Below are 26782 nucleotides of genomic sequence, written 5' to 3' on the forward strand. Positions count from 1 at the left end.
CCTGCTCATAGCTTTCTTCGATGCCCCCTTTGTGTTAACCTTTGTTGGAGGAGGACACATCGAATTCTAATCAGGGTATGCAATTTCCCAAAGTTTAGTCCTTAGAGTAAACTTTCCACAAACATCAAGTTCTTCAAATCTTTTGGATATTGTTTCCATTACGTCCTTGATGTCCACCTCAGGCTCATATAGCCCTTGGTCTGAATAACTAAGTCTCCTCCATAACATATGGATTGAATCCAATGGGATGCAACCACCAACATATTTGGATAACTCACAAGCACAAGGAAGACCAAGCGTGGTTCTCACCACGCAACCACAACTTGAGGGATTCTTGCCAGCATAGTCAACACGTTCTAATTCAGCAGCAATCTGATTTAAAGCATACCTTGAAACCATTCCAAGCAGCCTCCTGTATAAGGTTTTTTTGAACACATGTCCAACGACATGTGTACTTGTTTCAAATGATGCTTTAATCTCCGTGTGCTGCAACATAATCATGTTGTTCATGGCATCCCACACACTGCATAAGTCTCCAATGCTATTTTGTAACAGTCTTTTTAAAGACGAGTGAGCATATTCAACCCTACATTTCAAATACACAAAAAAAAATAAACATATACAATAATACAATTCCATAAATTCGTCAATGTTAATAGAAATAGTTTAGTTTCATATCTGTTTGTTGTTGTGTTTCCTAAGTGCATCACCTTATTAGTCCAGGCGGAAACAAATTTTTCCTTGTGTGGTATTATCCATGTTTCATTGACATAGTCAACAAACATTGGCCAAGGTGCGCAAGCCATTTCGAACTTCTTCAGGCATTCATCAAACTGTTGTTCTAAAGAACAATCAGTCAGAGATCCCCAACAATCCATGACATAATCCCAAGCATTTTTTGCGCAATTAGTAATTTACATTTGACCTTCACATTATTGTTTATGTGAAAGCTGCACAACAAATTTGTGCATTCAGGGAATACATCCTTCACTGCATTCATCAATGTTTGGTCTCTGTCAGTGAAAATAACTCCAGGGAGGGCATCATAATTTAAAAAAAAGTCTCAGAAGCATTGTAAAGCCCTGACCAAATTATTAACACGTTCACCCTCCACATATGCAAAACCGGCAGAGAATGTCATCCCAGTCGGTGTCACCCCAACAAAATCGAGCAGTGGGAGTCTATACCGATTTGTTTTGTAGGTGTTGTCTATCAAAAACACCAAATTACATGCGTTGACTAACTTCACTGAATCAGGGTGACACCAAAAGATATCACGAACCACGTCTTCATCCTTTATTTTGTGCCAATGAATATACTGATCACGTTCAAGAAGCTTCATCAGATGTTGCATTTCAAGATCGCTTTAGCTCAAGAAAGAACGGAATGCACTTCTTGCATTGTATATCTGTTTAATCGTCGTACAACTATTGACATTGTGTTCCTTCAGAGTTAGCAGAATGTTTCTTGACTTCACCATGGATTTCGTCATATCAACAATAAGTGTTTTTTCAGCTTTAGTCAATCTCTCCGCATATGGATGTCCAACTAATGATTTGGCCAATTCATGATTATGTACTCTACAAATCAACTTTACCATCCAGCCTTCTCCTCCAACCACTGGCTTGCAACGAAGCTTGAAGGGACACCCACATTTCCTAGTCCTAGTGTCTCTTCTGATAAATTCTTTTTTCCTACACATATATTCGCCACTCTTTTCACAGTCAATTAACACAAACGTAGTCCTTCCTCTACTACCTGTGTTTGTGTCCGACCTTAAAATCACCGCCACAAATCCATTTTCATGAGCCACGGATCGAACCCACCGTAAAACATCCTCTCGGCACTTAAACACCTACAAAGAAATCCACATAATTTAAGTTTTCTACCAGTATTCATTTTATTAAATTTGTGACAAACATTAACATTATAACCTGAGAAGTGTTGAACGCATCCGAACAATCAACATGTGGTTCATTCGCACCACATGCTTCTGCATTTTCATAATCCACATCCACTCGTTCAGACATTATTTCATACATCCACTCATCTTCGTTCATCTAACCAAATCAAACAAAAAATGATCATACAAAAAAATTAGTAATTTAAAAGAAAAAAAAGAAACTAAATTCAAAAAACTGCAAATCCCAAAAATAAGTCTCTTACGGATCAACTTGATCCAGAAGTTGGTGTGCCAATGTTACGGATCAAGTTGATCCGTAAGCCTCTTACATATCAACTTGATCCAGAAGTGATCCGTATGTCCGCGACAAACGCACCACCTTCTGCATACCTCGTTTGCCACCGCCAACCACTGCAATGCCCAACGTTGGTACCTTCACCTTCACCGCACCTAACCGTTCTCAACAAACCCATGAACCAGAGACAATGTCGCACGAAAAAGAGAAAACGAGAGAAGCACAACCAACAAAAATGGAGTAAACTGTATTTCTAAAAAAAATCACATTTTTAAGGAAGAAAGAAGCTAGGGGCATTTTGACCATTTAAAAACATTGTTGAGTGCATCAACAAAAATGTTGGATGCACCTAGCAACACTCTAACTTGTATTAGTCTACTAACAAGCCCCGTACTAATAATCTTTCAAAAGCAAGAACCAACAATTAGAGGGAGGCAAATTCAGAATTTACAAATCCAGAGGATAAAATAATGTTATATCTTCTAAAATCCTATTATAAATCTTATTTTATTAAAATTAAATGAGAAATTAAAATGTTTAAACGTTTGATATTTTTACAATTATTTTTTTAATTTAAACTATTCAAATCACAAAAATATTGTAAATAATTTCAACAAATTCTTGAAAACCTTTATATAGTTTCTTTTGTAACACTTATTTTACAACACAATTATAGTTCTTGTCACCATATTTTCGGCATTATTGGCTTATTACTTCTTTTTGTGTGTAATAACAATATTTCCCAACCAACAGCAAAAACCTAATTTCTTTCTAAACATAATTATAAAAAATGAATTGTCTTCTAACTAAGACCTTTTCATAGCACAAATTCAACCCTAGACCTAATTTCTTTCTAAACATAATTATAAAAAATGAATTGTGTTTACTGAAAGTATATTTTTATCTTAGAATGTTACCTTTGCCGGTACAGTATTTACAATAAATAACTAATGACTCCTAGTTATCTACCAAGCTGAAAACCACAGGACACGACTATATCATCAAATAATTGTTTCCTTCGAAGGCCAAATAATTGCTAAGCAAATTTTAGCAAAAACGTACCAGAAAACACTCAAGAAAAAAAAAATAACATTATTCTCAAACATCGGTACAAACGCAACCTTTTGAGAACGTCAATAACACCTATACTTGAAAATCACAATACCTTGTACACAATTGCTTAAATCCAAGTTAAAACCCATCATAAACCATTTTTTTCATTTTTAACACCAAGAAGCCATTGTGCTAGATGAGACAGATATGGCTCTGCCTGGGAGTTACTACTCAAGATTGATCCAAGACTCTGAAGCTCGGTATTAAACTCTTTCTCAAATTTGCTGCAATTATTTTGATCAGAATGTTCACATGACATAAAATAATTAGTATAAAATAAATAATACGTTCAACAAATGTAATATTGTTTTTGGACTTACAGAACAGAATCAGTGACTGCCACATTTCTGGTGGTTGACTTCAGGACCTGACCTGATTTCCCTTTGGCTTTATTCAAGCCAATTGATTCATCAATAGGTTCTTCTGGGTTATGTAATTCAATAGAAGAAGAAATAAGCCATTGAGTTGCTGCTGCATATTGTAGGCACATGGATTTAAGCCTCTCCACCTTCTGCATTTGAGAAACATCAATCATGAAAAGTCACAAACCTTTCCAATTAACAAAAAACACATCAACCTTCACTTACTTTGACCATAAAATGAAGAGTCACCTCATCAAGTGAATAAAATAAGCAGAAACCATTTCTGATTTATCAAACTCCACATTCATAAAATAGTAAATTTATTATTAGTGTATTATACACACGTATCACAAGGTAAATAGCCAATGAAAAATTTGATGTTAATGGACATCCATCATTTGCCATCTACATTCCCAGACATGCTAGTAATAGTATATGAAGCGCTAAATATAGCTTGTATTATTGTATACAACGTGAAAAAGGATGGATTAGAAGTTTAGGTTTTTTTGGTAAACAAAGTATCCTGGAATTTAAAAATTGTAGCGTAGTAAGATTACTAACATATTAATGCAAACCCCTTTCCTTTAGTTTTTACTACAAATTAAAATTATAATTGCTTTTCATAATCTTGATTCTTGTGTTTGATTCAAAAACCAAAGATATTAAGGTTTCATAGCCTGAACCAGACAATGAGCTGAAAATCTTGTTCAGTCACCTGGTTGAATCAGTTTAGTTATTCATTGAACCATATGGCATTATATTGATATTTTTTTCTCCAACCCAAACAAAAAATTTACTATAGCAATCATCCACGACATGTTTCTCCAATATATGTGCTAACCAAGTACAGTTTTATTGTATTACCTATTACAAACTTGAGAAACAAATGTTGCATGATAAAGGGAATTTTGGTAGATGCCCACCAAAATATGAGCTAACCAAACAAAAAATGTGGGTTTCATCTCTCATGTTTCAATTTTTTTATTTACAACTTAATTATGGCTTCTGACCACCAAAATATATTTGGGTTACGCTTTTGGTTATAAACTGAATTTTAGTTGATCAAGGCCCTCCTCCCATGTTGGCAATCAAAATATGTAAGTGGATATGCTTTTCCTATATACATGTAGTTTTCTATTAAGATGCTTTTAGTTAAGATATATTTTTCACTTCAAAATCTCCTTGGGGAAAAGTGATACGTTTTAACAGTAATTGGATAACCATTAGAGTGAAAAACAGAAAATAATATGAAAACGGTAAAACAAACAACAAACAGAAACTAACCTTCAGCAACTCAGGTAAAAGAAGTAAACACTCTCTCAAACATTTATCAAGGAAAAAATCATGTTGTTGTATAACCTGTTTCAGACAGAAAATATCAGACTTTATCGAGCATCCACCACCCCACCCAGCTGAAAAAAAAAAGACAAAGAAATACACATTATTTTTATATGCATAGCATATAATTTCTAACTGTGTAATAATTAATAACTTTGCATCAGACAGGAACCTTGGAATAACTACATCACCAAAGTTAGCAACTGTAGTTGGAGAGCTCAAGGCCTTACAAACTCCACACCAGAATTCAATAATTCCATACTTTGCCAATTGGATCCTAACATTCCACCACACTTCACAGCCCTAGTAGACAGGGATGGCTATGCTGTATGCACTAGCTCATTGACTACTCCTAGATGAGCACTGCAATATCGGGACCACCACTCATGCCACTGATTTACAACATAAGTGATATGCTGGCCATTGTAATTGAAGACCCCTAGGTCTTATGAACTCCACCAAAATCCCATACTTCCAATGTGGGACTGAAAGCCCATAACCCAATTTGATCTTAACTATGTAAATGGGCAAAGATACATACTTCATTTTAACAAAATCTTAGACTTATATATAAAAAAAAAAAAAGCCAACAACTTGATAGTGCAAAAGGCTATTAATAAATTCAAGCACCAGTTTTGTACATAAATGATATTCATCAGCTTTGAAATGTAAGACCACAATAACTTACCTCATCTATGCTATTTGCCGACTGAAGTCTGTTATACATCAGATGCCAATTGGGTTCAATAACCTAAAAAACAAGGTATAAATAGTCACAAACCAAAAAACTGCCTAACTGCTTTAGACACCGAATTAACAATAAGAAGAGAAGACCACAACACACTTGTACCCAATTCTATAAATGTCAACAACCCAGCTAAAAGTTATTCTTTTGCAATTCAAAATCATGATTTGAATACAAATATAGATTCCATAACTTCAATTTAAAAGCATGCAGACTTATGTTAATTACATACAATGGAAAAAGGAAAGTTTCTGTCAAATTGAAAGATGCCCAAAAGAGTAGCATAAAAGTAGAAAGAAAAATTAAGCTTGCCTCAAATGTCAGATAGTGCAAAAGGCTATTAATAAATTTAAGCATGCTCCGGCAAAGGAGAGATGATCTGGATATAGCAGTTTCACGTGTATTGAGAGCACGAACTCCCTACAATATAGAACCAAAATGATACGAAAGGAGATGAATACAACCGACAAGTCAAGTAAGGGCAGTCATAGCCATACTTGATGCACTTGCCAAGCTCCACATAACTGACGGTCAACATGTTTACAATGGAAAAGAAATCGAAAAAGTAATTGGTACTTTGTAAGGGCTTTACGTGATAACACTATAGACAGTGGCCAGTGAACCTGAAACCAGAACCAAAAATAGAAGAATGAATGATGCAAACACAAGGAAGACTCAGAAAAACTTATAGAGAAGAAAAGACCTTGTAACTAAGTGAAAATGTTTCGAGGCCAGTGATGCTAACAGGCTCCTCCAGAACATTGTTGCCAGAATTTCTCTGAGTAACTTCAAGATCATTAAATGTGCCCAACCTTCTAATCAGAGAAGATCTTTCCTGAAAGTGAAATGTTTGCCAAATGTGTGAACTGAATTTTACAGCTCTAAAAGAGTTTCTTACAAGCTGAATTAGTTACTTGCCACAACACAGGTTAAGCCTTCATGAAAAGGATCTGCTGCAGCTGCTGTAGTACGCAATGCAAGGTCTAGAAGAGACTAAAAAACAGAGAGGAAAAGCACATAATTAGAATCCAGGTCCCTTTCAAAATTAAAATAGGCAATTGTCAATTTAAATTTACTACGAGAATAAAAATTTTATGGTAAATTCAAGGATATTTCATTACTATACCTGCAGCTTCTCAACTGAGACTTCATCAGGCTTTTTAGCCAGTTCATCTCGTGCAATATCCATAAAATGTACTAAGAAATCACCCTGTGTAATCATGTATTATATTATAATACTATGAGAATAAGCCAAGAAAAAGGGTGTTTCTTAAGTGTACATATTATCATTGTGAATTGATTTCAGCAAGGAAGAAGAAAACCAGTCTCTGATCTGTACAATTACAGGTAAGCCCCTAAATTAGTCTTTGGAGTAAGTCACTTTAGCCCGACTTTTAAGATTCTTATTTAGTGAAAAATGAGATACAAAAGGACTAAGGAGAGTGCCCTTTTAAAAAATTAGGGAATAAATTTTAACAAGGGACAAAAGTGGCTAAAGTGATTGACAGATACAATCTTAGGGACTAATTTGCGGGTTTACTCACACAATTACATTGCCTATGTATGTCAAATCAGCTGAACATTTTCTTCCAATGAATAAATCATCTAACACCCAAAACTCAGAAAGTTCAAAACAAAGACTCCTATTTTGCAAAAGCTTTTTTTTCAGCATACAAGCACTTGCATAGAATACAAATACATAAGGGGGAGTTTAATTTCAGAAAATGTTTCCTGTTTTCATTTTAATTAAAAAAATGTTACATCATAACATATAACTGCCTAATTCCAATTTAATATAAAAAGATTGTGCAACAACTTCCCAATTCAAAACTTGGCCTATCATGTGCTCATGCAACAAATGGTCTTATGATCATTGGAAATCATAGTAACTTTTCTTGGAACGATTTCCAAAATAGACAAGCATTATAATGCTTCTGAATGCTTTTCCACTGTATTTTTCCTTCTTTTCAATTGACTTGTTAGTTACAAGAAACCACTTTTATAAATGGCAGTGCCTACAGTAGTTATTATTAACATAATTATAATGTCATCTTCAATTGTTCCATAAAGCCCTAAGAATATTTAACCTGATAACTTTAGGTACTGTCAAGTGTGTGTGTGTGTGTGCACGCTTGATTCTTGATTATCCCGGTTAGTTTGTTCCTAGTTTCCTACAGTCCTCCTTTTCCATCTTGTAACTTCTAGCCAACAAAAATTATCAAATAATAATGGCATCCCCTCAAAAGTTCAAATCCATCTAATTACTGAATTTCATGAGGGGATGTCATTATTAATCTCATGAAGCACGAGGAACAAACATTTGAGGGGATGCCATTATTATTGTTTGTTTAGGAAAATTAAGTACAAGGAACAAACATTACATCTGGCATTTAGAACTGTGGTTATCATTCTGTTGTATTCAAAACTTATGCATTCAAAGTACAAATAGCCCAGTTATGCTTAGGGTGCATTTGGTTTGTTTTTTTTTTTTTTCCATTTTCAATTAATACTTCGTGTTTATAATTGCAATTTTGCAAAAATGGCACTTTATTTTATACTTTCAAGAATTTGTGAAGGAAAATAAGTTAAAACAAAGTATCATGTTTATAATTATTTGTGGAAATATATCAACTGAAAATAAAATTGAAAGAACACTTAATATCCCCTGTTGTTTTGCCAGGATAGCTAATTAGTGTCTTTGAAATTAACAAAGATGATCATGATCATACCTGATCAAGAAGAAGGTAGTGTTTTATAGAACGCAGCCTTCCTGTAAGATCATACTAAACAAAAACATAATTTACCATCAGAACTTGGATGTTCTAACAATAACTATAGCTATAGCAAAAGTATTAGAATATAAGCTGAGAAACTTATCACCTTATTTATATTAAACTCACCTTTTCCTTAATGAGATTCAAGAGTTCACTGCTTGCAAAGTTATAAGCAGCCTTAATACATTCAAGATAATGATGATTTGAGCCAAAACTCATTAGTTTTGAATTTTCTGATGGAGGGGCCTAAAGTAAAAAATAATTAATTTAGTGAAGCAATCACTTTTAAAACAATAATATATTTAATAAGCAACATACTTGACGGCTGAGGAAAAAAGAAATTTATTTTGCATAGTACATGCAAAGTACAAACATAACAGTGACAAACCCGAACAGTATGCCCACATTCTCTCATGACATTTAGATATTTTCTTGTTGTCAAAATTGCTCCTGCAATATTTGCAAGGAAACTAGGAATTCCATCTTTGAGGCTGTAACGTTGTTGCCAATACTTAGCTTCATAATCTTGAGTGAGACTCTCCTATAGAGAAATTTAAATTGAGACAGTATGAAAAAACAAGTTTTGATATTTTGGGCTGTTCTAAGTGATAAAGATTTTGATCTACCTTTTGAAGAGATTTGTCCTCTGCGATGAAAAATTCACCATAAGGATCATCTATTACACCTTCGTAAACCCATCTTCAGTATTGTTCAATTCCCAAATGAACAAGAAAGTGAAATGGAAAACAGAGTAAAATAAAGCTTAATAACAAGAGCACACAAGACAATGGTAATTTTTTGCGAAGCCCGGATAAAAGGAGAGGGTTGTGTTAGGCTTTCGACAGCCAACGTAAAACTTTGTCGAATCTCTATGACATGGATCAATTACGTAATAATGTGAATGCTAGGTCGTTGCCCGAAAGCAACGCGCTGTATGGCTCGAGTACAGTGTCAAAAGAGCAAGGGCCGCTGCATCGCCGCCCGGATGTAGTGAAAAGTAAGCAAGGGTTCCCACATTTTCGTGAACGGGTGTGGGTAAAGAAGCTAGTTCATGACAGGAGGATTCGCTTTGGTACATGGAATATAGGCACACTTACTGAAAAATCTATGGAAATAGTGGATGTTATGGTGAGGAGGAAGATCAATTTTATGTGCCTACAAGAAACTAAGTGGACAGGTGAAAAAGCGAAAAAATTAGACAACTCGGGATTTAAGCTGTGGTATACGGAAAAAATCAGATCAAGAAATGGGGTAGGGATTATTGTGGACAAGGAGTGGAAGAAGGATGTCGTAGATGTAAGAAGAGTAGGAGATCGTATCATAGCCTTAAAATTGGTAGTGGGACAGGACACCTTTAATGTTATTAGTGGGTACGCACCTCAGGTTGGATTAGCAGAACACTTTAAGGTAAAATTTTGGGAGGATCTAGAAGGGGTACTTCAGGATATACCCCAAGGAGAGAAAGTTTTCCTAGGAGGGGATCTCAATGGACATGTAGGTAGCGTGGATAGAGGTTTTGAGGGGGTGCATGGGGGTTTTGGCCTAGGGGAGATGAATGGGGAGGGTAAATCCATCTTGGAGTTTTCGGAGGCTTTGGATCTTTCTATAGCCAATACATGGTTTAAGAAAAGAGAGGAACATCTTATCACTTACAAAAGTGGAGGGACATGTTCTCAGATAGATTTCTTCCTTATCAGGAAGTCTAATAGGAAGTATTGCTTGAACTGTAAAGTTATCCCGGGAGAGAGCTTGACTACCCAACATAGAGTTTTGGTTATGGATGTAAGAATTAGAGATAGGGCAAAGAGAAGAAGTCCTATGGTAGCACCAAGGATCAAATGGTGGCACTTGAAGGGTGAGAAACAAGGAATCTTCCAACAAAAGATATGGGAGGGATGGTGTGGACAATCACAAGGAAGTGCAAATGATATGTGGAACAAGACGTCCCAAGAGATTATTAAAGTGGCTAAAGAGACGTTGGGTGAATCCAGAGGTTTTGGACCTAGGGGTAAAGAATCGGGGTGGTGGAATGAAAGTGTTCAGAGCAAAATTAGAGTAAAAAAGGAGTGTTTCAAGGAGTGGTCTAGATGTAGAAATTCTGAAACTTGGGATAAGTATAAGATAGCTAGAAATGAAACCAAAAAGGCGGTGAGTGAGGCAAGAGCACAAGCTTTTGACGGACTATACCAAGCTCTAGGAACCAGGGACGGAGAAAGATCTATATATAGGCTTGCTAAGGGTAGAGAGAGGAAGACTAGAGATTTGGATCACGTAAAGTGTGTTAAGGATGAAGAAGGCAAAGTCTTAGTGCATGAAAAAGATATCAAGGAAAGGTGGAAGGTGTATTTCCACAACTTATTTAATGATGGATATGGATATGACTCTAGCAGTCTAGACACAAGAGAAGAGGACCGGAACTATAAGTATTATCGTCGGATTCAGAAACAGGAAGTAAAGGAAGCGTTGAAAAGAATGAGTAACGGTAAGGCGGTGGGGCCAGACAACATACCTATTGAAGTGTGGAAAACTCTTGGAGATAGAGGTCTTGAGTGGCTCACCAAACTCTTTAATGAAATTATGAGGTCAAAACGCATGCCGGAGGAATGGAGGAGAAGCACGTTAGTGCCAATCTATAAGAACAAGGGGGATATACAAAACTGTGCAAATTATAGGGGAATCAAGCTCATGAGTCATACCATGAAATTATGGGAAAGAGTGATCGAACGGAGATTAAGAAAGGAGACTCAAGTTACTGAGAATCAATTTGATTTCATGCCGGGAAGGTCGACCATGGAAGCGATTTATTTATTACGGCGGGTGATGGAGCAATATCGCATGGACCAACAAGACTTGCACTTGATTTTTATTGACTTGGAGAAAGCGTATGATAGAGTGCCTAGAGAGATTTTGTGGAAAGCTCTAGAGAAGAAAGGGGTTAGGGTGGCATATATTCGAACTATCCAAGATATGTATGATAGGGTATCGACTAGTGTTAGGACACAGGGTGGAGAGTCAGACGATTTTCCCATCACAATTGGTTTGCATCAAGGGTCAACCCTTAGCCCCTACCTTTTTACCTTAATTCTGGATGTCCTCACGGAACAAATCCAAGAGATAGCGCCGAGATGCATGCTTTTTGCAGATGACATAGTCCTCCTTGGAGAGTCGAGGGAGGAGTTGAATGAGAGGTTGGAAACTTGGAGACGAGCTCTAGAAACACATGGCTTTCGCCTAAGCAGAAGCAAATCGGAGTATATGGAATGTAAGTTCAACAAAAGTAGTAGGGTATCTAACTCAGAGGTGAAAATAGGAGACCATATTATCCCTCAAGTCACACGGTTTAAATATCTTGGGTCTGTAATACAGGATGATGGAGAAATTGAAGGGGATGTGAATCATCGCATTCAAGCAGGATGGATGAAATGGAGAAAAGCATCGGGGGTGTTATGTGATGCAAAGGTACCGATCAAGCTAAAGGGAAAGTTTTATCGGACTGCGGTAAGACCGGCGATTTTGTACGGAACAGAATGTTGGGCGGTCAAGAGCCAACATGAGACTAAAGTAGGTGTAGTGGAGATGAGGATGTTGCGGTGGATGTGTGGTAAGACTCGACAGGATAAAATTAGAAACGGAGCTATTAGAGAGAGGGTTGGAGTAGCGCCTATTGTAGAGAAGATGGTGGAAAATAGACTTAGGTGGTTTGGGCATGTAGAGAGAAGACCGGTAGACTCTGTAGTGAGGAGAGTAGACCAGATGGAGAGAAGGCAAACAATTCGAGGCAGAGGAAGACCCAAAAAGACTATAAGAGAGGTTATCAAGAAGGATCTCGAACTTAATGATTTGGATAGAAGTATGGTACTTGATAGAACATTATGGCGGAAGTTGATCCATGTAGCCGACCCCACCTAGTGGGATAAGGCGTTGTTGTTGTTGTTGTTGTTTTTTTGCACCAAGGGCCTTCTTTAAACATCTCCCTCCCTCCCTCCCACCTCAATCCATCTATATAATTTTACTTGTATCATTTGTGAAAAATGATACAAGTAAAATTATAAATACAATCAGAATTGATAAATTTGTAATTAAAGAAAACAACCTATTTATTTGCTAGTCAAGAATGAAGAGCAAGGAGCGACCTTTCTAATATGCTCATGTAAGCACTACTTGCACATTGTGTCATTTTCTCCAGTATCATCCTGACAGCATTGTCTCCAGCCATAGCCTTTGCCTAGATACAACAGAACCCCCAGTGGAGAGAGTAAAGTGCTTAAAAAAACTGACTTGTTAAACTAAATGAAAAGTTGAAATATACACAGAACGGTAGCAATTGCAAGGGAATTTCATTACCTGGCTCTACAGTAAGTTAAGAACAGCAGAACCAGAAATATTGTTGACTGAAGCCTTCTGTATGACAGTGGATAATGCCTGCATTGACCTCATCACGGGCTGAAAAATATCATTGAAAGCACCATTAGAAAGAAATTGGCAAATATTTACATTTAACTCCAGTCAAGACAAATCGGTACCTGACAGTAGAACCACAATCCTTGAAGGGAAAGCCTTCCAAGCCGAAATTGGTGTTCGAGTTGTGCCACCAAAGCCTGGTAATCCTGGTAAAGATAACCCCATGATGATAAAAGTAGGTTCTTATTCAAATAGTGTATTTTGATCAAAGCAATATGATATGTGCAGAAATGCAAAAGAGGCAAAGATCAATATTGTTACTTTATGGGTCCGTTTGATGTGAACTAGGGTACAACACAAGGAGAACAGCACAGGATAACTTCTCAAGTTACAGGAAAACTTTTTATTTTGTACATTGTTTGATAAACTATGCACAGAACAAATATAATAAAATGAAATTTACCCAAATATCTTTTTTAATTTGTATGTCAGATGATCATTCACAATTCACAAAGCTCTGGCACAAAATTCCAACATAAAAGGCATAAGAATACAGAACAGCATCGTATTCAACAGAATCAACCTAAAAATCATCACTTACAGACTTACCTTAAGCAAGACTAGTTAGCCCATCAGACACAATAACAGTTTTACAGTAGAATTTATGGCCCAGTCTGACTGCTTCAAAAGAAAGTAATTTATGGTAGCCAATAAACAGTAACTTCCATCTGGTCACTGGTCTACTCAACCCCAACCCCACCCCATTTTTTTGTTTTGACCATTGCCCTTTTGCTTGTTAATCAATTTCATCTTACTATTTTTTGTTTTGTAATGAGGAACAGGCAAGCATTCCCAATAATTTGCTTTGGTCAAGCATAACTGACATTCATTTTGGTCATTATGAGATCCTCTATTGGGAGGGCAGGCCCTGGTGCAACGATAAGTCATATAATTTGGTTTAGGGCCTAAATCAACCCCACAAAACCGGCTTGTAAGGTGAGGACTATCCAAGCCTTATAAGGACTAAATTGGTTATATCTATAGTAATGCAGGATCTCAACACACCCTCATGCCTAGAACTAAACATTTGGAGCCAGGACAAATGCAGGTGGCCCAATAACAACACCCCTTCATGCCTAGGTTTTCACATTTAGGGCATAGACAAATACAGGTTGCTCAAACACAAATCCAGGATAGGCGCTAATAAACATAGATTTTGGGCTTAGGGCTTAACTCAACCCCAAAAATCCATCTTGTAAGGTAAGGACTACACTGGTCATATATCTAGTTGATGTGGGATCTCAACATTAAGGTTGTTGCCTTGTGAGAGTTGAAGGTCATGGATTCAAATTTAGGAAGCAACCTTGCCCCATGCTGGAATAAGGCGGAGTACATCTACCCTTTCAAGACCCCACTAGGTGGGAGCCTCATGCATTGAGACACCTTTTTTTTTTGTAATCATTTATTGAATTTCAAACATAAATGATTAAACGTGTCCTATTGACACCTCAATCTAAATGTCAAATGAAAATGCTCAACCATACAGAAATAGACACCTCAATACAAGAAATATTCAAAACATAGCCCAATTGGCTGTTTCCAGCTACAAAAGTGAATGCATATATATAAAGCAGTGTTGTCAATAGCAGTTCGCGGAAAATTGCAAAAAGCTAAAAATCCGCTATAGAATCTAGTAGATAGCATTGCGGCCAAATAGCAGAAGCGACATAGCGGTTGAAATAGAATATATATAACGATTAAATATGTATAAAAAAGCATGCTATATGCAAATAAAAATAAGCATGACAAACATTAACATAATATTATCTCAAAAGTTAAATTGTTCAAGACAAAATATGTTCATTCTCTTCTGCCCCTTCCCTAATATAATCAAAAAAAGCTAAAAACAGCTACAAGCTAATTAGCTAAACAAGTCCCAGTGAGGCACATGATCAAAATAAGCTAAAAGCTAATTAGCTAAACAAGTCCCAATAAGGCATATAATCAAAAACAGCTAAAAGCATCAAGAAAACATATATTCATTCCACTCTGTCCCTTCCCCAATATAATCATAATCCTTATTGTCTAATAATTTCACCTTTTGTAACTGTTGAATATCTTTTGGGGTTTCTAAATCAGATTTGTATGCATCATTACTAAATATTTTTTCCTTGTTTTAGAAGTCAGCAGACATAGACTAGACTAGGCTGTCACATAGACTAGGCTAGGCTGTCTTTTCCCCCTTTCTCTCTCTTATGCTTTGTACTCTATAAATTGTAAGCTGAAACATGAATATCAAGAGTCATGTGAGTGAAATTTCCTCACACTTAAATTCAAGTTGGCATCAGAGCGGGTTCCGGCCATCACCGTCGCCGCCGCCGCCACCGTCCGCTACCTCCGGCCACCGTCCGCCACCTCCGGCCACCGTCCGCCGCCGCACTCCGGCCGCCGAAATCTCGCCAGAATTTTTTTTTGGGTCAAAATGACTACTTCTGGTCCTGTTTTTTCATTTTCTGGAACCCCAACCATTGCAACTGCCAAGCTCAACTGGAAAAATTATTTATCGTGGTCTGCTTCAGTTGAGTTGTGGTTTCTTGGTCAAGGGTACCATGACCACCTAGAGAAAAACGTCAATGTTGTTCCAAACGACAAGAAACCTGAATGGGAGAAGGTAGATTATCAACTATGTGTTGTTCTGTGGCAATCGGTCGAGTCAGATGTTTTGGAAATTCTCAGATCTTTTAAAACATGTCATCTTTTTTGGAAGAAGGCCCAAGAGATCTTCGCCAACGATATTCAAAGCCTATTTGATGCGACTGTGAAAGTTACAGCTCTCAAGCAATCTAACCATGTCATGATTGCACATATGGGTAAAGCTCGGGCAGCAGTAGAAGAGTTGAGAAGGTTTCTTGTGGCTGATTCGTTGGAAGAGGTGAATAGGAAACTGGACAAGTTCTACATGGTCCTTATCTTGAGGAGTCTACACTCAGATTTTGATCATGTACGTGATCAGGTCCTAGCTGGAGATCAAGTCCCATCGATGGATTCTCTCATTACTAGGCTTCTCCGTGTACCTCATGCGTTGAAGGATGAAAATCTCACTGATGCTATGGAAACATCAGCCATGGTGGTACCTCGTGGGAGAGGGGGAGGCCGTAACAGTAGAGGAGGCCGCAATGGAAGAAGTGGACGTCCGCAATGCACATATTGTAAGAGGATGGGCCACACTCAAGAAAATTGTTACTCTTTGCATGGCTTCCCTGACAAAGTGGCACAGGTATCCAAGTCAGAAAAATCTGAGTCTAAGTTTTCTGATGAGGAATACCAAGAGTATTTGAAGCTCAAGTCCGAGAAATCCAGCAATCAAGCATCATCTTCATCAGTACCATGTTTCTCAACAGCATGTGTTTCTCAATCAATCGGAAGTCCTAGCCCTTGGATACTTGACTCAGGTGCCTCTGATCATATCTCTGGTAACAAGTCCTCCTTTTCATCTATTTTCTTTCCAAAGATTCCTCACCTTGTTACTGTAGTCAATGGGTCCAAAGTTACGTCTCAAGGAAGTGGTCAAGTATCATTATCTCCTTCATTGAAATTAAATTCTGTATTATTTGTTCCTCAGTGTCCATATAATCTAATCTCATTAAGTCAGTTGACTTGCTCATTAAATTGTTCAGTAACCTTTACCGCTAATTCCTTTGTTATTCAGGAACATGGGACGGGTCGACTGATTGGAGAAGGACGTGAATCACGAGGACTGTATTATTTAGAATCCAGCTCTCCGATATCCTGTTTTGCATCCTCAAAACCCAAACTTTTGCATGATCGTCTGGGTCACCCAAGTTTATCCAAGCTGAAAATAATGGTTCCTAGTCTTAAAAGCCTTCAAGTCTTAGACTGTGAGTCTTGTCAACTAGGAAAACATGTTAGGTCATCATTTCCTCAAACTGTACAAAGATGTGATTTGGCTTTTTCTACCATTCATTCTGATATTTGGGGACCAAGTCGTGTTACATCTTTTGATTTTCGATATTTTGTAACCTTCATTGATGAATTCTCCAGATGTACTTGGGTTTATTTTATGAAAGATAGATCTGAACTTTTGCCCATATTTAAGTCATTTTGCAATGAGATTGAAAATCAATTTGGAAAAACAATCAAGATTTTCAGAAGTGATAATGCAAAAGAATATTTCTCTCATGATCTTTCCTCTTTTTTATCCTCAAAAGGTATCCTACGCCAGTCCACATGTCCTCATACACCTCAACAAAATGGCATAGCTGAAAGAAAAAATCGTCACCTTCTTGAAACTGCTTGTTCCCTAATGTTAAATTCTAATGTTCCTACACATCACTGGGGAGACGCAGTACTTACTGCGTGCTTCTTAATTAATAGGATGCCTTCTTCTTCTCTTGAAAACCAAATTCCTCACTCAATTATCTTTCCTCATGACCCATTGTTTCATGTCTCTCCTACAGTGTTTGGTTGTACTTGTTTTGTCCATGATCTTTCCCCTGGTTTAGACAAACTTTCAGCTAAGTCAGTAAAATGTGTCTTTTTGGGTTATTCTCGTCTTCAAAAGGGTTACAAATGCTACTCTCCAATCACAAGACGATATTATATGTCTACAGATGTAACCTTCTTTGAAGACACACCTTTCTTCTCATCCTCTGTAGATCATTCTTCTTCTCTCCAGGAAGTACTGCCAATTCCTTGTCCTCTAGGTAACTCCGACCAAAATGTCAATGAAGTTCCATCTTCTCTACCAAATTAAATTGAAGTTGTCTCTCCACCTCTGCTTACATATCATCACAGAACACGGCCAGCTGATTCTACAGTACCTGAAGCCTCCCCTCGTGATTCTCATCCTTCTCCAACTAGTCCTCCAACCATGGATCCTACTTCCTCACCTGTCTCTCATCACTCTGAGTCAGCCTGGCCCATTGCCATCCGAAAAGGTACTCGATCCACTCGCAACCCTCATTCTATTTATAATTTTTTGAGTTACCATCGCTTGTCTCCTTCATATTCTTCCTTTGTTTTCTCTTTATCCTCACACCATGTTCCTTCTAATGTTCATGAGGCACTTAGTCATCCTGGATGGCGACAGGCTATGATTGATGAAATGCAGGCCCTTGAAAATAATGGTACTTGGGAACTTGTTCCTCTTCCACCTGGCAAGAAGACTATGGGTTGTAGATGGGTCTATGCAGTTAAAGTTGGGCCTAATGGTGAGGTTGATCGGCTTAAGGCTCGATTGGTAGCTAAAGGCTATACTCAGATTTATGGCCTTGATTATTGTGACACCTTTTCTCCTGTGGCTAAAATCACCACTGTTCGTTTGTTTCTTGCTATGGCAGCCATGCATCATTGGCCTCTTCATCAGCTTGACATTAAGAATGCTTTCCTCCATGGTGATCTTGAGGAAGAGATTTATATGGAGCAACCTCTTGGGTTTGTTGCTCAGGGGGAGTATGGTCTTGTTTGTAAGCTGCGTCGATCTCTCTATGGGTTGAAGCAATCCCCTTGGGCTTGGTTTGGTAAATTCAGTCATATTGTTCAACTTTTTGGGTTGAAACGAAGTGAGGCTGATCATTCTGCTTTTTATTGTCATTCATCCCCTGGGAAATGTGTTTATTTGATAGTATATGTTGATGATATAGTGATTACAGGGAATGATGCTACTAAGATTGTTCAGCTAAAGGAGCACTTATTCAGTCATTTCCAGACCAAAGACCTGGGATATTTGAAGTACTTCCTTGGTATTGAGGTGGCTCAGTCAGGAGATGGTGTTGTGATCTCTCAGAGGAAGTATGCCCTTGACATTTTGGAGGAAACAGGCATGCAAAATTGTAGACCTGTTGATAGCCCTATGGATCCAAATCTGAAGCTCCTGACAGATCAGAGTGAAATGTGTCCTGATCCCGAGAGATATAGAAGACTTGTGGGAAAACTCATTTATCTCACCATTACAAGACCTGATATTTCCTTTGTTGTTGGAGTGGTGAGCCAATTTATGCAAAATCCTCGTGTTGATCATTGGAATGCTGTTATGCGTATTCTTAGATACATTAAGAGAGCTCTAGGACAAGGATTACTTTATGAAGACAAAGGTAATACACAAGTATCTGGGTATTGTGATGCAGATTGGGCTGGTTGTCCTATGGATAGGAGATCCACATCCGGATATTGTGTTTCCATTGGAGGGAATGCTATCTCTTGGAAGAGCAAAAAGCAAACTGTTGTTGTCCGGTCCAGTGCAGAGGCTGAATATAGATCTATGGTCATGGCTACATGTGAACTTATGTGGATCAAACAACTACTTCAAGAATTGAGATTCTGTGAAGTTGGGCAGATGAAGTTATATTGTGATAACCAAGCCGCTCTCCATATTGCTTCAAATCCAGTCTTTCATGAGAGAACCAAACACATAGAAATTGACTGTCATTTCATTCGGGAGAAGCTATTGTCCAAAGAAATTATCACTGAGTTCATTAGCTCTAATGATCAGCCAGCAGATATTTTGACTAAGTCATTGCGAGGACCTAGGATTCAGTCTATTTGTTCCAAGCTTGGTGCATATGATCTATATGCTCCCAGCTTGAGGGGGAGTGTTGAATATCTTTTGGGGTTTCTAAATCAGATTTGTATGCATCATTACTAAATATTTTTTCCTTGTTTTAGAAGTCAGCAGACATAGACTAGACTAGGCTGTCACATAGACTAGGCTAGGCTGTCTTTTCCCCCTTTCTCTCTCTTATGCTTTGTACTCTATAAATTGTAAGCTGAAACATGAATATCAAGAGTCATGTGAGTGAAATTTCCTCACACTTAAATTCAAGTGTAACCTTGCCACAGAAATTGCACACACAACTATTTCCTTGTCCTTGAGTGCAATATTTCTATCTAGGATCGGTGCTAGGAGGATTTGATGATTCCTCATTTGCCATACTGAGATTTTTTTTAAAAATCAGAATAATAAGAAGGTCTGGTATAAGACATATGACATGGACGAAGAAGAAGGGGGAGTATTAAACAAAAGAAAGAAAAAAAAGTTGTTACCTGTAAAAAAACAAAGGTACTGGATGAAGAAGGCTGGAAAGTTTTGGTAGGGAAGGGTTTACGTGGCAACTATGAATCAGAGGAGGGAAGGGTTGAAGGGCTTACATTGTGACTAAGAATTGGAGGAGGAAAGGGTTTACACGGTGACTATAGAATGATCCTGAAAACTGCAAAGTTGCGTGAAGTAGGAGTGGAAATACTAAGAGGTTCTAGAATGGTCTGGAAAACTGAAAAGTTGCATGAAGTAGAAGTCAAATGCTACTGTTGGGCCTATTAGAAGAACACCCAAGTCCATAAGTGAAAAGTAAAAAGAATAGAGTAAAAGCATAAAATTTGACTCTGATGTTTTAAAAACCAATAGAGTAAAATTTTAAAAACCCACATGACTACTGCATGTGAGTTTTAACAAAGCCAAAAACCTTGTCCACGAGCCCAAAATAACTCTGAAGTGCTGTGCAGACACAACTCGAATCCGCAGTCTGCACCTGACCCAGTTTCCTTTCTTTCAAAATGAACCAATGAACCTTAAATGCTGTTGATGCAATTTCTCTCCAGATTCAACCTTGTCGGAAAGCGACAACGCAACAGCCGTGGTGCAATGAGATTCTGCAACATGTAAGGCACCTACCATTGTGATTTTCGTGGAGTCCACAACGCGACGCTGTCGCGATTGCGTTTTACCTAAAACCCGCTACATTATAGTGTGATAGCACCACGATAGCTGCTATCTGACAACACTGATGTAAAGAAACAAACAACCATTTCATGCAGAATGTAAGACCAACTGACTCACTATTCAGGAAAACCTACGAGAAGAAGTGCCCTCAGTGCAGCAGAAAAGGCATGATTAACCAGGCCACTCTGGAACTCAGACCTTGACTCCACAAACTGGTTGATCAACAGAAAGCTCTTGCAAAGAGGGAATATCCGTTTTGCCAACTCCTGCAACACAAAAACTGTATCATTCTTTGCCATTAGATTATCCATAATCTGAACTCATACTATTTTCAAATAGTTCCATTACGCATTCCCCTTATGCTGTTCCAAAATCATGTTTTGGGGGCACTTTTACAGTTCCAGGACAAAATTTCAAACAATGGCAGAGACTTGAAAACATAGTTGGGAAAAAAAAAACTGTATTTGAACTTCTGCTTAAATCATGGTATAATTTCAGTAAAAAAAAACATTGCATTATTTGAATTAGAAGATGCATGCTTCACATTTCATAACAAAGTCTACGAAATTTAAATAATATTTACAAACACTGAAGGAAAATTCTAGACAAGTAATATAAAACTTTCACCTTGATGTGAAGCAATAGGTTAGGATACTGTACAGATTGAACACCCTATAAATTTGTAAAAAAAGCATTTTTGTTTCCAATTTGGCTTGGTTTGCAGTTTGCAACCTGTATATCCTATCATAAACTATGGTAATAAAGCAAACTGTGGAGGTTTAGTACCTCTAATTTTATAATTGCTAAATTGCAGCTTAAAATATGGTCACAAACATTATGATAAATCTCACCTGTAGGGCCAAATCCATTGACGGATCAACCAGGAAAGTAATATCATCACTCTTTCCACAAATTGTTTTGATTAAGATGTAACGTCCTTCAATGCCAACCATGGCGGAGAGCACATCATCAATAACAATAAGCTCCTACATTTCAGGAGAAAACAAACAAATAGCTGAAACTACTAAAGCATGAAACTCTAAGCTGACAATGAATGCAGATATCAACAGTACTTCAAAACACAAACTTCAACAAAGCAGAATACACATACACATATAATCATACACAAAAGGGGACACGTAAAAATACAATCCTAGAACTTTACCAAGTAAAATCTGGCATCACTTAATTTGTATACACAAATAGCTTCTCAGTCAAAAGTTCACTCATCAATTTCATCATAAGCTTTTAAGAGCACAAAATAAACTAATCTAGACAAACACGTTATATAAGCCACAAATGCAGAATAAAACCTTTGGTAATTCATTTCCAATACCTTCACTAGCCATCTCACTTACCACAAAAATAAAAAAGAACAATTAATTAAATTCCATAATTCGGCTTTCCAAAACTAACATTCTCTGGATTCCTAGCACCACGACACACATTCCTCATCAAAAAAATGATATACACATATTTCCAGTAGAAGTTCTTTTAATTTTTTTTTTAATTTTCCCCTTACATAGGTCAAAATTGTATGCAGCAAAAGCCAATTACCATAATTAACAACCAGAAACACGCAACCAATTCACGCAATAAACACATTCTGAGAGAACAAAACCAGTCAGCTAGAGCCAAAACCTAAACAGAAATTCACAACGAATCACCAAAACTGAGAGAGAAACACACATACACAGAAAAAGAGTAAAGTAGTGGATCGAACAATGCTTCTTTTGAAAAGTGAATTTGAGGCAATTTAGTTACGAAAATCAAAACATGAGTAATTAAATAGCAGAAAAAGGAGAAGAGAAGAGAGATACCTGAACCGATGGAGAGTAACAGCCTATTGCCTTTTCAAAGTTGGCAATGGCAGTTTGGTTCATTTTGGAAGAGAAAGTGCAGGTCGAAGAGAGCAAAGAGAAGAAACCAATGTTGTGAAAATCGGCCTGGTCACTGAGCGGGTCGAGACAGTGGATCAGTGGTCCAACCAGTGGATCACTAATTGGCCCAATATATACTAAAAAATTTATATAAAAAAAAAAAAAAAAAAAATATATATATATATATATATATATATATATATATATACAGCTTCAAACAGATGACATCTTCAAGTATAGCTGCAAACTTTAACAGTCAAAGAAACAATTATCAAAAACCAAGCACCAAAGTATTTGGCTACTAGTAGCTTAATAGAAATGCATAAAGAAGCAACTAAAACATTCAAAAACATATACTGTATTTTAATTTAATTTATTAGTGTTAAATTTAGAGACTACATTGTTGAAGGGTTTCTGATACACATTAGATTGATGAAGTGCAGAGTTAAGTTCTCGGCAACTCAATACACCCAGACACATACACAAATATATAACAGCTGACTTACAAAGGTAGAAGAAAGGTTACAGCCTAGGCACCTACAGCCTACATAGAGTAGGTAAATACAACCAGAAAAAACAGCTTAATAAAAGCTAAGCGATATATAATAAAACAAATAGGTTTAAATACATTTTTGGTTCCTGCAATTTAATACTTTTTAATTTTTGTCCCTAGAAATTTTTTATTTCATTTTAGTCTTTGCAAAATGTGTTTGTTTTGTTTTTTTCCTTAAAGTATTTTAGATAATACTTTGAACAGTAAAAAAGTGTTTTAAACAATAAAAAAAGGGATATATAAAGCACTTAAAGGACGAAAACACAACAAACATATTTTGTAAGGACTAAAATAAAGAAAAAAAAAATTGCAGAAACAGAAATGAAAAAATCTAAATTGCAGGGACCAAAAATGTAGTTAAACCAAACAACTATTCTAACAATTAGAATTCCTAAAACTATTGATTTAGTCCTATGTGCAACAGCAACAACAATTCAGTAGTGTTATTAATTAAAGTGCTTGGTCAACAGAGAAACTAAAATTCTGAATGCTACTTCAAAGATAAACAAATGAATGTCTCTCTCACACGCAATAGAAAATGGACGAACGGCATGGGTTGCAGCAACCAGAAAAGTAAAAAGACAAGAAATTGAAACAAAAAAAAAACATGAGTATTTAATCACCTGAAAATGTAGCAAAAAAAAGCACCTGAGAATCAAAGATGAAGAGACCAGGGCGCGAGTGCGACGTAGTTGCTTCGAGTGGACGGAATTGCTCTGTGGCTCAGTGCAATGGGACGAACCGAGAGAACTCGAAAGTTAGGGTTTGTGTTTGCTTCGAATTCGAAGATGAGACAGAGAGAGAGTTCGGATCCTCTCCATTTCTGAACAAAATGGACATCTCCATTTGTTTTATTAACACATGACACGTGCTTTATAAAAGAATGAAGGGCTGAGATTTAACTCCGTTGACAACTCAAGACTCATGTCACGTCACTGACTGTACTTTCTTTTTCTTCCGCAAGCAACAAGGAATACTCTCTATGACCGCACTTTTTATTTTAAAAAGAAAAGATTTAAATATAATTTTCATAATGTAATATATCTTTTTTTTGTTTATTTTAAAAAAATGTATAAAAAATTATAATTTGAATTAACATATCAGGATATGCTTGCAATATTTATAAAAGAAAAAGTATTTTTAAAGAAAGTGTTTAGTTACAGTAAATATCTCAAAAGTTAAATATTAATTGTCGTAATTAGAATCACAACGAGGATAACGTCGAATAAATTTAAAATGGAGTCATCATCAATAATTTGGTGTTAGGAAAAAAATATTAAAAAATCCTTTTAAAAATCATATTTGAAACCAAAAATAGGTTCATAAGTTGATTAATTATGTGTAGGTAAGGTATTAACTGATGTCTGTTAAAAAATAATATCTAAAATTAATTATACAAAATTATATAACTTTTAAAAATATTTATTTTACCTCAAAATGAAAATATTTTTATTACTATGTTTTTATTTTTTATTTACGAGAAAATATCTTTGCATAAGCGAGCAATTAGCTAATCATTAAACCTTCACTATTAAATAACGGTAAAGATATAATTTTTATTCATTAACATATTGATTGTGCATACTCAAAATAATAAAAAAAAAATCTATACAATGAATTTTAGATAGCAAATGAGTATTCCATAAACTTTATGATTTATGTAACATTAAAGTAGAATTATTACTCAATTAATTTCATAAATCAAGCTAAAAGCTTATTTTTCAATAAAAAGTGAAACATCATTTTTATTCTGAAAACACTTGCACATTTAAGCTTTACATTGCACATAAAATTGCAACAGTAAAAATAACGGCATTACATATAACCTGAGAACATATGCCACAAAGTAAAAAATAATGTTCACCAAAAAAAAAAGTAAGAAATAAAAAAAAATGGTAATTACGTGAGCCATCACAAAGCAAAAGGTCATGTGCGTAATATTAAAATATTAATGAAAGAAGAAATACAGCTAGGATCATGAAAAAGGGGGGAAAAGCAATAAAGGAGAAAAGAAAACTAACTAGAAAAATGAATAAACATGTAGGTGAATCCAAACGTGAATAGTAAAGCAACTAAAAAATTAAGAAAACTTGAAAATAATGAAAAGGAAATCGAGGAAAAATAGAAGGAAAAAAAAAGGTAAGCCAAAAGCATCAACAAATAAAGACAACAATATGCAATGCTACACTTTCATATATACAGAATGGATGAACTGTTAGATGTATATTGGAAAACTTGTAGTATTCATTCTACGATCAACTACAAAGCTTTAAACAACTTAATGAGTAGGATGGTCTGGAACATGCTTTCCCTCGATGGGTCTTTTGCTGGAGTTCTTGGTAAGGTATATATGTGAATAGAGATGCCAAAGAGAAAGCGAGAATTAAGATTGAGAAATTCACGAGGAAAAATAGTTTCAACCTCTTATGTTTGAAGATGTGTGTCTTGTTGAAAGAACAAGAAATCTGAACACCTCTCTGGTCAACCATCGAAGGTTGATAAGTCGGTGCTTAAGTTGCAATATGAAAAGGTTCACTTATTGATTCTCTTGTCTTTGTCTAATGAAGTTCTTTATGAAGTTTTTGAAGAACAATCCGCTTTTGGTTTATGACTTAAGCTAGAGAAACTCTTGACTAAATCAATATGTAACAAGTGTTTCAAAAACAACGTTTATTTGGCCTTCAAATGAGAGAATGTATTCCACTAAAAGAACATCTTCATGAGTTAAACTTTGTTTTGATGGAGCTCTGTGACATTAATGTCAAGATAGAAGATGAAGATTTGACAATGATTCTGTTATGTAAAATTTTAAGGGTTTCCTATATTAATAATTATAGAAAATCAACAGGATCTTGAAACCTATGATTCTCACGAATAATAGATAAACAAGGCATATCTTTCTTTATAGTGAGACTTCTCTCCATTGTATTTTGATTTCTTGGAAGATGAGAAGATAAAAACAAGAGTTTCGCTTCCTTAACTAGTCTTTCTGTCTCTCTCTCCGTTCGTAATGGCTAGGGATTAGAGAGAACATTTTTTCGTCAGGAAAGAGACCTTGTTTCATATTAATGAGTATTAACCCCTTTTATAACCACTACTTCCATCAAGTAAAAGTTACCTTTAGAAACTTCTCCTATTTAACCTAATTACAATTTAGTCCCTAATTATTAGTTATTTATTTATTAGTCCTTATATAAGTCACATGTCTCTCACATGAGATATTAATTCTAGCATTCTATCACTTGGCTCATGTGACATTAATAAATATTATAGACTAAATAAATAAATAGATTAAACTAACATAATGCGCATTAAAATGACTAAACCATTTTATACATTGGGTACATCATAATTTCATGATTAAGAATATGAACCAATTCGAGTCATGGCCGTTATACATCATTTAATTGACATAGTCCCTTCCATGTACTACAAATTAGTCTTCTCCTTAATATGATTATTAGTTAGGAGTACATAATCGATCCAACATAATGTTTTTATTCAAGACAAAACCTGTTAACATTACTCTAATACAAATATGCATGCAAACATAGAGAACAGGTAATCATAAACATATCATAAATGAGTTAAGAGTGTCACTAAAAAGCATAAGGTAAATTACACTTAATGATCATCAATAACAATAATGCCCATATTTTCAATATGTTCTATAAATTTCT

At 36.1% G+C, this 26782-nt stretch overlaps 2 pseudogenes across 1 annotated transcript; both read right to left on the reverse strand.

Annotated features, from left to right (window-relative positions):
- Positions 1-620: 620 nt before the first annotated feature.
- Positions 621-2709, reverse strand: LOC114402850 (annotated as a pseudogene).
- A 373-nt stretch (positions 2710-3082) lies between these two features.
- Positions 3083-23941, reverse strand: LOC114402849 (annotated as a pseudogene). The gene is made up of 20 exons (XR_003664536.1): positions 23726-23941; positions 22490-22796; positions 21521-21655; positions 20804-20935; positions 13054-13137; positions 12875-12973; positions 12664-12755; positions 9157-9229; positions 8919-9071; positions 8657-8776; positions 8486-8539; positions 6883-6966; positions 6675-6749; positions 6460-6591; positions 6254-6379; positions 6069-6176; positions 5700-5762; positions 4958-5032; positions 3632-3822; positions 3083-3535 (listed from the first exon to the last, which is right to left on the reverse strand). The product of XR_003664536.1 is annotated as a gamma-tubulin complex component 2-like (transcript).
- Between the last annotated feature and the right edge of the window lie 2841 nt (positions 23942-26782).

The sequence above is a fragment of the Glycine soja genome, chromosome 20 (assembly GCF_004193775.1).
Source record: "Glycine soja cultivar W05 chromosome 20, ASM419377v2, whole genome shotgun sequence".
In the NCBI taxonomy this organism is placed as follows: domain Eukaryota; kingdom Viridiplantae; phylum Streptophyta; class Magnoliopsida; order Fabales; family Fabaceae; genus Glycine; species Glycine soja.